The sequence below is a fragment of the Heterodontus francisci genome, chromosome 21 (genome assembly GCF_036365525.1).
Source record: "Heterodontus francisci isolate sHetFra1 chromosome 21, sHetFra1.hap1, whole genome shotgun sequence".
In the NCBI taxonomy this organism is placed as follows: Eukaryota; Metazoa; Chordata; class Chondrichthyes; order Heterodontiformes; family Heterodontidae; genus Heterodontus; species Heterodontus francisci.
This window is the reverse complement of record NC_090391.1, coordinates 75,247,370-75,261,262: the sequence shown is the minus strand read 5'-3', so window position 1 is coordinate 75,261,262 and position 13,893 is coordinate 75,247,370.

The following is a 13,893-nucleotide window of genomic DNA, read 5'->3' as shown; positions in this document are numbered from 1 at the left end:
ACATCTGATCCGTAGCCAGAAAGCATTTCTCAGCTGTAACAGATCGTCTGTCTATTATGTCTATTCTGATCTGGTGCTGTATTTGAACTATCACTCCTCAATAAACTTCTTCTGACCCTTCGACCTCCTTTTGGTTAATCTGTGACCCTAGATCAGATCTTACAACGGTGTAGGAGATGGAACAGAGTTCATGTCAAAGTCCTGCCTCCCTTTTCTATGATCCTGCGGAATGAACAGGGACTACTGGGCAGTAATGTACTCATAGGTTATCAGAAGTAATTGATTATCCCTATATATGCAGATTGAACATCTGAAAACATGCCCTTACTCTGGTGTCCAGTGCACTCTCAATCATCATGATTACAATGTCAGAGGAGTGTGAACCAGACACCTCTGATGACCTTGAGTTACAGGCGTTCTCAAGTCGGTGCTGAAGGTTTTCACATAAAGATGACTGTGGAAATACGAACAGACCCGAAGAAATTAACTGAACGTTGCATGCTCCATGAAGCAGTATTCTTACCGAGCTGAGATTATGTCATAAATTCGAGACATCATCAGGTCATTGTTATACCAGGGTGTAGTTCACAAAGACACTTTCACTACTAACTCCCCGATTTGGCCGGTTAGAAAACCGGATGATAGCTGGTGACTAGCTATTGACCATCACAAACTGAACTCAGTCACCCCTGTGTGAACCCGGTTGTCTGAGTGATACCCGCCTTACTCTCCCGCATTCCTAGCGGCAGGGCTGTTTTCTCCACGCTGGATACCTCGAAAGGTTAATGGAGCATCCCAGTAAAGGTAGAGAAACAATTCAAATTTACATTCTCTTCTGAGGACCAGAGAGACCTCTGGACATGTCTGGACAAAGGATTCCACAATAACACCACATTTTTCCACAATCGTCTGGCCGGGGCACTTTTGAGCTTTTCACAGCCTCCTGCTTGCTGCAATATGTCGAGGATCGCCTCCTCATCACCACAGACCGTGTCCACGCATTTAACCCTTTTTCAGGAACTACTGCAGTTACTTTCGGAGTTGGACTAAAATGCCATCCACGTAAGGTCCAGCTGGTACAAGATCGCGCCTCCTTTCTAGGTCTCCAGATTGGATCATCCAACATCAGCCCAGACTATCTTCAGGTGTCTACCCCTGTCCACCTCCAAGACTGTCCTATGTATAACCCTCAGGCTTGTGGGGTATCAGCTGACCCTCAATCAGTATGTACTCATGTTCACCTCCAAGACTGTCCTATGTCCTATGTCCTATCCTCAAGATTGTGGGGTATCAGCGGACCCTCATCCAGTCTACCTCAGAGACTGTCTTTGCTCGCGTTGTTATTTTATATGTCCTGCCGAAATGGAAGATTTCACATTTTCCCATATTATACTCCATTTGTCAGATCTTTGCTCAATCACTTATCCTATCCATAACCCTGTGTATCCTGCTTATGTCCTCGTCACTACATACTTTCCGACCACTTTTTGTGTCATCATCATATTCAGCAAACATACCTTCGGTCCCTTCATCCTCGTCATTTATATAAACTGTTAGAAGTTGAGGCCGCAGCACTGATCCCGGTGACACACCACTGATTAAAACCAGAAAATGACTCATTTATAGAGTCATAAAGTCATGGAGTCGTGCAGCATAAAAACAGGCCCTTCGGCCCACCGCGTCTATGCTGACCAGAATGCCTATCTATACTAATCCCACCTGCCTGCATTAATTCAATATCCCTCTATGCCTTGCTCATTGAAGTACCTGTCCAGATGCCTCTTAAATGTTGCTACTCTTCCTGCCTCCACCACCTCCTCAGGCAGCTCATTCCAGATACCCACTCGTCTTTGTGTGAAAAATTACCCCTTTGATCCCCTTTAAACCTCCTCCCTCTCACCCTTAAATCTATGCCCTCTATTTTTAGTCACCCCTACCATGGGAAACAGATTCTGTCTATCTACCCTATCCATGCCTCTCATAATTTTATATACTCTATCATGTCCGCTCTCAGCCTCTTTCATTCCAGGGAAAACGCACCCAGCCTATGCAATCTCTCTTTATAACTCAAGCCCTCCAAACAAGGCAAAATCCTTGTGAATCTTTTCTGCACCCTCTCGAGCTTAATCACATCTTTGCAGTAGTGCGGCGACCAGATCTGCACACAGTACTCCAAATGCGGCCTAACCAACGTTATGTACAATTGTAACATGACGTCCCAACTCTTGCACTCAATGCCACGGCCGATGAATGCAAGCATGCCATACGCCTTCTTCACCACCCTGTCTACCCGTGTTGCCACTTTCAGGGAACTATGCACTTGCACCCCAAGGTCTCCCTGCTCAAGAACACTCCCCAGGGCCCTGCCATTCACTTTACATTTCCTGCTCTGCTTTAACTTCCCAAAATGCATCACTTCACACTTCGCACTTAAATTACATTTGCTAAACCTTTGCCCATTTCCCAGTTGATCTATATCCTGTTGTAACCTTAGACAACCTTCTTCACTGTCCACTATACCACCAATTTTGATGTCATCTGCAACGCACTAATCATGCCCCTTACATTCACATCCAAGTCATTAATATATATGACAAACAACAGAGGGCCCAGCACCGATCCCTGCGGCACAACACTGGTCACCGGCCTCCAATCTGAAATACAACCCTCCACTACTACTCTCTGCCTCCAGTCACCAAGCCAATTTTGTATCCAATTTGCTAGCTCACCCTTGATCCCATGTATCTTCGAACCTTCTGGGCCAACGTACCATGCAGGACCTTGTCAAAGGCCATGCTAAAGTCCATGTAGACAACGTCCATCGCCCTGCTTTCGTACATCCTCTTGGTTACCTCCTCAAAAAACTCAGTCAAATTCGTGAGACATGATTTCCCACTCACAAAGCCAAGCTGACTTTCCCTAATCAGAACTTGTCTATCCAAATGCATATAAATCCTGTCTCTCAGAATCCCGTGCAATACCTTTCTCACCACTGATGTAAGGCTCACTGGCCTGTAGCTTCGGGTTTATTCCTGCTGCCCTTCTTAAATAAAGGCATAACATTAGCGATCCTCCAGTCTTCCGGTACCTCATCCGTGGCTAACAAAGATACAATAATCTGTGCCAGGGTCCCAGCAATCTCTTCCTTTGCTTCCCATAGCATCCTAGGATACACCTAGTTAGGCCCTGGGGTTTATCCACCTTAACGCGCTTCAAAACCTCCAACATCTCCTCCTTTGTAATGTTGATATGCTCCAGGATGTCGCTGTTCCCTCCCTTGAACTCACTAGCTTCCATGACCTTCTCCACGGTAAATACAGACGATAAGAATTCCTTTAAGACCTCGCCCATTTCCCGTGGCTCCACACATAGATTACCACAATGATCCTTAAGGGGACCTACTCTCTCCCGAGCTACCCTTTTACTCTTTACATACATGTAGAATCTTTTAGGATTCTCCTTTACCTTATACGCCAAGGAAATCTCATGGCCCCTTTCCACCCTCCTAACCTGATACATGCCTCCTTCTTTGTCCTGAGGAGACCTCAATATCCCTCGTGAACCATGGTTCCCTAAACTTGCCAGCCTTGTTCTTCAAACTAACAGGAACATGCCGGCAATGAACACTTCCAATCTCACTTTTAAAAGCCTCCCACTTGCCAGACGTCCCTTTACCTGTAAACAGCCTCTCCTATTGAACTTTTGAGGGTTCCTGTCTGATGCCATCGAAATTAGCCTTCCCCCAATTAAGGACTTCAACTTGAGGAGCAGTCCTACACTTTTCCATTCCTATCTTGAAGCTATTAGAGTTATGGTCACTGGTCCCAAAGTGCTCCCGCACTGACACATCAACCACGTGCCTAGCCTCATTTCCAAAGAGGAGGTCGAGTGCAGTACCTTCGCTAATAGGGACATCTACATACTGCTTCAGAAAACTACCCTGGACATATAACAAATTCTTCCCCATCTGATCGCTTAGCACTAAGGCAGTCCCAGTAAATATTAGGGAAGAATACATCACCTACTATTACAACCTTATAATTCCTCCACCTATCTGTGATTTACCAAAATATATGTTCCTCCAATTACCTCTGACTATTGGGGGGCCTATGGTATAATCCCATCAAAGTGATCACCCCTTTCTTATTTCTAAGTTCTACCCATATGACCTCATTGGAATTTCCCACCAGGATATCCTCCCTAAGGACTGCCGTCATGTCCTCCCTAATCAATAGTGCAACTCCCCCTGCTCTCTTACCTCCACCTCTGTCACGCTGGAAGCATCGGTACCCTGAACATTGAGCTGCCGGTCCAGCCCATCCCTCAACCACGTTTCCGTAATAGCTATAATATCACAATCCCATGAACCGATCCATGCTCTGAGTTTATCTGCCTTACCTGTAAGGCTTCCTGAATTAAAGTTAATGTGGTTTAGCCTACCAGACCTTACACTCTCCCTGTCCTGCCCTTGCCCGGCCTGCCTACTGGACTTGTTTGCTTTAACCTCTACATTTGCCTCAACTATCTCATCGGGGAGACTACTACTTTGCGTCCTGCAAGACTAGTTTAACCCCTCCCGAGTAGTATTAGCAAACCTCCCCACAAGGATATTTGTCCCCTTCCAGTTTAGATGCTACCCGTCCTTCTTGTGCAGGTTACCTCTGCGCCAGAAGAGATCCCAATGATCCAAGCAGCTGAAGCCCTCCCGCCTACACCAGCTCTTCTGCCACTCATTCATTTGCCTTATCCTCCTATTCCTGCCTTCATCATCATGTGGCACAGGGAGTAATCCTGAGATTACAACCCTGGAGGTCCTTTTTTTAACCTTCTGCATAACACCCTATATTCACTTTGCAGGACCACCTCCCTCTTCCTACTTATGTCGGTAGTACCAATATGAACCACGACCTCTGGCTGCTCACCCTGCCCTTTCAGAATATCCTGCAGACACTCAGTGTGACATTCTTGACCCTCGCACTAGGGAGGCAACATACCATCCTGAAGCCTCGTTTGCGGCCACAGAAACGCCTATCTGCATCCCTTACGATAGAAACCCCCATCACTATAGCTCTTTCACCCGATTCCTGCCCTGCTGTGCAACTGAGCCATCTGTGTTGGCACAAACTTGGCTGTTGCTGCCGTCCCCTAGGAGGTCAACTCCCCCAGCAGTATCCAAAGCCGTATATCTGTTTGAGAGGAGGATGACCACAGGGGACACCTGCACTACCTGCCTGCGCCTACTACTCCGTCTGGTGGTCACCCTTTCCTTTTCTGCCTGTGCAGCCATGACCTACAGTGTGACCGCCTCATAAAAGGGCTATCTCTGACGTCCTCAGAATCGCGCATGTTCTGCAGTGATCCCACCCGTAGCTCCAGCTCGGTAATGCGGGTAGTCAGTAGCTGCAGATAGATGCACTTCCTGCACATATGGTCGTCAGGGAGACTGGAAGCGTCCCTGATTTCCCACATAGCGCAAGAGGAGCAGATCACGGGGCTGAGCTCTACTGCCATGGTTTACCCTCAGATTAATTAGTTGCTCCCTTAAATTAAAAAATATATATTAATTACACTTGGGGCCTTGTTCTACCCATTCCAATCTAAAGTCCTTAATAAGCTAGACTGAATTAAAATAATACACTTTCGTAGCACTCACCTTATCACCAGAGGCTTTCTTTCAAAAAAATGCTTTCCCCTTTTTTAAAAGATATTTAAATATACTGACAGCAGTGAATCCACCCAACCGATTACCTCTCAGCTTTCCTATGACGTCACTGTTTATTTTCTTCTTGTTTTTTCCAAAACGCCTGCGCGCTCGGTTCCCTGTCAGCGAGCCAATCAGTGGACCCTCATCCCTTGATTTGCAGTGACTGTTGCTCCTCTTTATGAACTACCTAATGGTGATGCTGACCAGTTTTAACCCGGTTGGACTGAAGATCGCACAGAAGTAGTAATACAATTGAAGAAATCTGTCACCCAGGCCACGTGTATTATCTCAACTAACCCTGAAAAGACTTTCCGCATGGACGTGGGGACACAGAGAAAAGCCGGTATGCTGGCCTATGTCGAGAAAACCAGGAGAAACTACCTGCAGACAGGATCAGAGGCTGGCGGACCTTGATGGAAGCTGATCCAGAGTGGGACTGGAAAAAGAGAGGCGGGACTTGAAGCCCTCACATACCTGCAGACAGGAGCAGCAGCTGGCTGACCTAGGTGGAAGATGATCCAGAGAACGGCCTGAAAAAGTGAGCATGGGGCTGAAGACCCTCACTTACCTGGAGACAGGAGTGGCAGCAAGGGGACCTGGATGGAAGCAGATCCAGAGCGGGCCCTGAAATAGAGAGCACGGGGCTCGAAGCCCTCAAATACCTGAAGACAGGGCCGGCGGCTGTTAGGCTCTCTCTAGCTCTCTGTGCTGGCATGCGTTGAAACTCGAAAGACTAAAATAATACTTAAAGTGACACCAAGGGGAATCTGTAAGGTGATTGGTTGGGTACGTAACTGCTGCTAGTGTATTGAAATAGCTGAAACAAGTGGAAAGTGATAAGGTGAGTCCTATTGAAGTGTTGCTTTTTATTTAGTGTAATTTATGAAAGACTGAGATTGCAGTAGTTAGTGTTTGGAGTAGAACCAGGCCCCAAGTGCAATTAGTATTGTTTAATGGAGGGAGTAACTAAGTAATCTAAGGGTAAGTCATGGCAGGGGAGCTGGCACCGGAGATCTGCTCTTCCTGTGCTATGAGTTAAATTAGGGACGCTTCCAGTGTCCTAGCCGACCATGTGTACAGGACGTGTATCCATCTGCAGCTGCAGGCTACTCGTATTACGAAAATGGAGCTGCGGGTGGATTCACTGTGGAGGATCCGTGATGCTGCAGACGTCATGGATTGCACAATGAAAGATGTGGTCACACCGCAGGTAATGGCTGCACAGGCAGAAAAGAGATGGGCGACCACCAGTCGGAGTAGTAGGCGCAAATCAGGTAATGCAGGAGTCCCTTGTGGCCATCCCCCTCTCAAACAGGTATACCACTTTGGATACTGTTGCGGGCAATGGCCTCCAAGGGGAAATCAGCTACAGCCTGGTTTGTGGCACCCACAGATGGCTCTGCTGCACAGCAGGGCAGTAAAAGAAGTGGAAGAGCTACAGTGATACGGGATTCTATCTTCAGGGGTACAGATAGGCGCTACTGTGGCCGTAAACGTGACTTCAGGATGGTACATTGCCTCCCTGGTGTTAGAGTCAAGGATGTCTCGCAGCGGCTGCAGGAAATTCCCGTTAAGGTGAAGGGTAGGACCAACAAGTCCAGATAAGCCTGGATGGCACGGGATATAGAGTATTGGATCAGTAAAAAGGAGGCTAATGGCAGTTTCGGAGTGCTTAAAAGAGCAGAGGCACGAGAGGAGTATAGAAAGTGTCGGGGGGGGGGGTACTTAAAGTAATTTGGAGAGCGAAGAGGGGACATGAAAAGGCATTGGTGTGCAGTATTTATTTATTTTTTATATTTATAGATACAGCACTGAAACAGGCCCTTCGGCCCACCGAGTCTGTACCGACCATCAACCACCCATTTCTACTAATCCTACACTAATCCCATATTCCTACCACATCCCCTCCTGTCCCTATATTTCCCTATCACCTACCTATACTAGGGGCAATTTATAATGGCCAAATTACCTATCAACCTGCAAGTCTTTGGCTGTGGGAGGAAACCGGAGCACCCAGCGAAAACCGACGCAGACACAGGGAGAACTTGCAAACTCAGCACAGGCAGTACCCAGAATTGAACCTGGAGCTGTGAGGCTGCAGTGCTAACCACTGCGCCACTGTGCCGCCCACAAGGTAAAGGAAAATCCGAAGGCATTTGAAAGTATATTAAGGGCAACAGGAAAACCAGGGGCAGAATAGGGCCCATTACGGACCAAAGATGCAATCTGTGTGTGGAGCCGGAGGACAAATATGAGGTTTTAAATGATTGATTTCCATCTGTGTTAACCATGGAGATGGCCGATGCACGTGTAGAGATCAGGGAGGGGGATTGCAATATACCTGAACATATTTGCATTAAAAGGGTATTAGCTGTTTTAGCGAGATAAAAGTGGATACATCCCCAGACCCAGATGAGATGTATCCCAGGCTGTTATGCCAGGCAGGAGAGGAGATAGCAGGGGCTCTGACACAAATTTTCATATCCTCTCTGGCCACGGGAGAGGTGCCGGAGGACTGGAGGACACCGGATGTAGGACCATTGTTCAAGAAGGACAGGCGAGACCAGGTAATTACAAGCCTTTGAGTCTACTATCAGTGGTTGGGAAACTATCAGCAAAAACATCTGAACGACAGAATTAATCTCCACTTGGAGAGAACAAAGAACTAAGAACAGTAACGCACAGGAACAGGCCATTCGGTCCTCCAAGCCTGCGCCGATCTTGATGCCAGCCTAAACTAACACCTTCTGCATTTCCGGGGCCCATATCCCTCTATTCCCTTCCGATTCATATATTTGTCAAGATGTCTCTTAAACGTCGCTATCTTATCTGCTTCCACCACCTACCCTGGCAGCAAGTTCCAGGCATTCACCACCCTCTGTGTAAAAAACGTGCCTCGCACATCCCCTCTAAACTTTGCCCCTCGCACCTTAAATGAATGTCACCTCGTAACTGACTCTTCCACCCTGGGATAAAGCTTCTGACTATCCACTCTGTCCATGCCGCTCATAACTTTGCAAACATCTATCATGTTGCCCCTCCTCCTCCGTCGTTCCAGTGAAAACAATCCGAGTTTATCCTACCTCTGCTCATAGCTAATGCCCTCCAAACCAGGCAACATCTTGGTAAACCTCCTCTGTACCCTCTCCAAAGCCTCCACGTCCTTCTGGTAGTGTGGCGACCAGAACTGCACGCAATATTCTAAGTGTGGCCTAACTAAGGTTCTGTACATCTGCAACTTGCCATTTTTTATACTCTATGCCCCAACCGATGAAGGCAAGCATGCCGTATGCCTTCTAGACTACCTTATCCACCTGCGTTGCCAGTTGCAGTGACCTGTGGACTAGTACGCCCAGATCTCTCTGCCTGTCAATACTCCTGAGGGTTCTGCCATTTACTGTATACCTCCCACCTGCATCAGACCTCCCAAAATGCATTACCTCACATTTGTCCAGATTAAACTCCATCTGCCATTTCTCTGCCCAGGTCTCTAACCGATCTATATCCTGTTGTATCCTCTGACAATCCTCATCATTATCCACAACTCCACCAACCTTTGTGTCGTCCGCAAACTTACTAATCAGACCGGCTGCATTTTCCTCCAAATCATTTATATAGACTGCAAACAGCAAAGGCCCCAGCACTGATCCCTGCGGAACACCACTAGTCACATCCCTCCATTCAGAACAACACCCATCCACTGTTACCCTCTGTCTTCTATGACCGAGCCAGTTCTGTATCCCTCTTGCTAGCTCACCTCTGATCCCGTGTGACTTCACCTTTTGTACCAGTCTGCCATGCGGGGCCTTGTCAAAGGCTTTACTAAAGTCCATATAGATAACATCCACTGCCCTTCCTTCATCAATCATCTTCGTCACTTCCTCAAAAAACTCAATCAAGTTAGTAAGACACGACCTCCCCTTTACAAAACCATGCTGTCTCTCGCTAAGAACTTCGTTTGTTTCCAAATGGGAGTAAATGCTGTCCCGAAGAATCCTCTCTAATAGTTTCCCTACCACTGACGTAAGGCTCATCGGCCTATATTTTCCTGGATTATCCTTACCACCCTTTTTAAACAAAGGCACAGCATTGGCTAGTCTCCAGTCCTCTGGGACCTCACCTGTAGCCAATGGGGATGCAAAGATTTCTTTCAAGGCCCCAGCAATTTCTTCCCCTGCCTCCCTCAGTATTCTGGGATATATCCCATCAGGCCCTGGGGACGTATCTACCTTAATGCTTTGCAAGACACCCAACATCTCCTCCTTTTTGATAATGGGATGCCTGAGACTATCTGTACTCCCTTCCCGAGGCTCATCATCCACCAAATCCTTCTCTTTGGTGAATACTGATGCAAAGTACACATTTTGCAGCTCGCCCATTTCCTCTGGCTCCACAAATAGATTCTCATCTCTGTCATTGAGTGGGCCAACCCTTTCCCTGGTTACCCTCTTGCTCTTTATATGTGTATAAAAAGCCTTGGGATTTTCCTTAATCCTGTTTGCCAATGACTTTTCATGACCCCTTTTAGCCCTCCTAACTCCTTGCTAAAGTTCCTACCTACTGTCTTTATATTCCTCAAGTGCTTCATCTGTTCCTAGCCTTCCAGCTCTTACAAATGCAGGGATTAATCAGGGATAGTCATCACTGCTTTGCCAGGGGGAGATCATGTTAAACTAACTTGATTGATTTTTGGAGGCAGTGATTAGATGTGTAGATGAGGGTAAAGCAGTTGATGTGGTATTAATGGACTTCAGTAAGGTTTTTGATAAGGTCCCGCATGGGGCCTCCTAAGAATGTAAGAGCCCATGGGATCCAGGGCAATTTGGCAAATTGGATTCAAAATTAGCTTAGTGGCAGGAGATAGAGGTTAATGGTCGAGGGTTGTTTTTGCAAGTGGAAGCCTGTAACCAATGATGGACCACAGGCATCAGTACTGGGACGCTTGCTGTTTGTAGTGTACATTAATAATTTCGATGTCAAGATAGGAGGTATGTTAAGTAAGCATGCGGATGACATGAAAATTGATGGTGGTGTAAATACTGAAGAGGAACGCCTTAGATTATAGGACGATATAGATGGGCTGTTAAGATGGGCAGAGCAGTGTCAAATAAAATTTAATCCTGGGAAATGTGAGGTGGTGCATTCTATGAGAAAGGACAAGGCATAGAAATATACCATAGGTGGTAGGACCATAGGAAATACAGAAGGTCAGAGCAACTTTGGTGTACTTGTCCATAAATCACTGGAGGCAGCAGCACAGGTAGATCAGGTGCTTCAGAAGGCATGTGGGATACTTGCCTTTATTAGCCAAGGCATAGAATATAACAGCAGGGAGGTTATGATGGAGCTGTATAAAACGCTAGTTAGGCCAAAACTGGAGTACTGTGTTCAGTTCTGGGTACCACACTATTGGAAGGAAATGATTGCACTGGAGAGGGTGCAGAGGAGATTCACCAGAATGTTGTCAGGGCTAGAGCATTCAGCTATGAAGAGAGACTGAAAAAGCAAGGGTTGTTTTGCTTAGAGCAGAGAAGGCTGAGGTGGAACACGATTGAGGTATGCAAAATTAAGAGGGGCATTGATAGATTAGATGGGAAGAGCCTTTTTTTCCCTTATTGGAGGGATCAGTAACCAGGAGACATTGATTTTAGGTAAGGGGCAGGAGGTTTAGAGGGGATTTGATGAAAAACTCTTTACCCAGTGGGTGGTTGGAATCTGGAACGCACTGCCTTAAAAGGTGGTAGAGGCAGGAATCTTCACATCATTTAAGAGGTATTTGGATGAGCACTTGAAACGTCATAGCATATAAGGCTACGGGCCATGTGCTGGAAAATGGGATTAGAATAGTTAGGTGCTTGATGGCCGGCACAGGCATGAGGGGCCGAAGGGTCTGTTTCTGTGCTGTATAACTCTATGACTCTGTGACTCTATGACCTTATCAAATGCATGCTGGAACTCTAAGTACAGTATCTCCACCGATTCCCCTCTATCCACAACACATGTTACTTCTTGCAAGGCCTCCAATAAATTGTTAAGTATTATTCACCTTTCATACAACCATGTTGACTCTGCCTGATTATCTTGAATTTTTCTAAGTGCTTGCTCTAACGTCTTTAATAATACTTCTGACATTTTCCTCAAGACAAATATGAAGTTAACTGGCCTGTAGTTTCCTGCTTTCTGTCCCTCTCCCTTTCTGAGTAAATGAATTGCATCGGCCATAAATGAGTTACCTATAGAGTGATGTCACTTCTGACTGGTTAAAAGCCCGATCTGTTGAAAAGTTGTGTAATGTAGCTGGACAGTTAGGGATTACTCTCCATGTAAATACTGGGAAACTCGAAATCCTAAGACTTGCAGACAGCCGTTTTTCACTTGAAGCTGAAGACCCAAACAGGGTAACAGATAGAGTAATGTTAGATAAGGTAAACTAGAACAGAAGAGAGCAGAATTAGAATTCCAGAGGGAGCGAGAAAGGGCAGAGTGAGTGTCAAGAAAGGGAAAAAGAAAGGGTGTTCCGGAAGGAGAAGCAGGAAAGGGAGTTAAGGTAGCTCAAACAACTAGAGGAAAACCCAATACATCCAGTAAAGGCGCAGCTAGTGAGTCAGTTACCCCTAGCTCAGGATCGTGTGCTGAGATGTTAAAGTTCTCCCAGTTCATTCCAATGCTCAATGAGGAGGATGTGGCAGAATTTTATGTCACTTTTGAAAAGCTTGCAATGTAGCTGAAAGAGCTGGCAGAGAGCTGGATTCTGTTTTGGTAAAGCAAAGTAACAGGGAAAGCCCATGAGATTTATTCACTGTTTCCAAATGAAAGTTCATCAGATTATGAGATGACTTAAAATTCTATTCTGGGCACATATGAGATCGTACTGGAGGCATATTGCAAAAATTTCCGAACCCTCCGAAAGCGGCCTGGCCAAACTTACCTTGAATTTGAAAGAGTTAAGCAGGTTAGGAACATCAGAGGAGGATCAGGCCATTCAGCCCATCGAACCTGCTCCACCATTCAATATTATCATGGCTGATCATCCACTTCAATGCTTTTTTTGCCCACATTATCCCCATCTCCCTTTATGTCACTGGTATTTAGAAATATGGCAACCAATGCGACAAACATTCTCAATGGCCGAGCTTCCACAGCCCTGTGGGATAGACAGTTTCAAAAGATTTACAAACCTCTGAGTAAAGAAATTTCTCTTCATCTCTTTCCTAAATGTCTTCTCTCTTATTTTGAAAACGTGTCTCCTCTTTCCATACTCACCAATGTGGAAAAAATATGAACAGCTTACTTGCTACTACCCTGTCTATCCCTTTAAGTATTGCGTAGGTTTCCAATGAGAGCACCTCTGATTCTTCGAAACTCTCGAGAATACAGGCCCAGTTTACCAAATCTCTCTTCACAGGACTGTTCTCTTATCCTGGGTACAAGTGAACTTTCTTCACAGTCCCTCAATGGCAATGATATCCTTCCTAAGATAAGAGGACCAAATCTGCACATAACATTGCAGGAGTGGTCGAACCAAGATTCTATATAATTAACGCAGTACTTGGCTACTCCTGCACTCAAATCCTCTGTGGCGAATGCCAACATACCATTAGCCTTCCTAAATGCTTGCTGCACCTGCATGTTCGCTTTTAGCGACTTATTGAGGAGGACACACAGGTACCTTTGTACATCTACACTTTCTAATCTCTCACAATTTAAGAAATGCTCTGGACACCTACCAAAGTGGATAACCACATATTTTTCCGGACTATATTCCATCTGTCATGTTCTTGTCCACTCATTGTGCTATAATTTAGAGTCGGCGGACGGGAATTCGCCACCAACATAAAGATCGGTGACGAACCCACTTCTACCTAAACCAGGGATCCGTCCTGTATTTTACGGCTCCTCTGTCTTTAAGTGTCCCGAAGCAGGACATCCAGCTGCTTGAGCGAGGAACTCCCGCCTCATTGAGCTGCCAGTCGATCAGCAGGCGTGGTGGCCACTGCTGAGACTGCAGTCAGCCGACCATATGGAGCCATGCATCAAAATAAGTTGGACTTGACTCACCAGGGAGATTGGTCCTTCCCTAGTGAGGCTGGAGTTGTCGTTCGGGGCCGCCTTGGGTCCCAGGATGGGTTGGGAGTCGGGGGCGGCCCTTAATCGGGAACCTTGTGCCTGACTTCCATGGCTACCCCCGC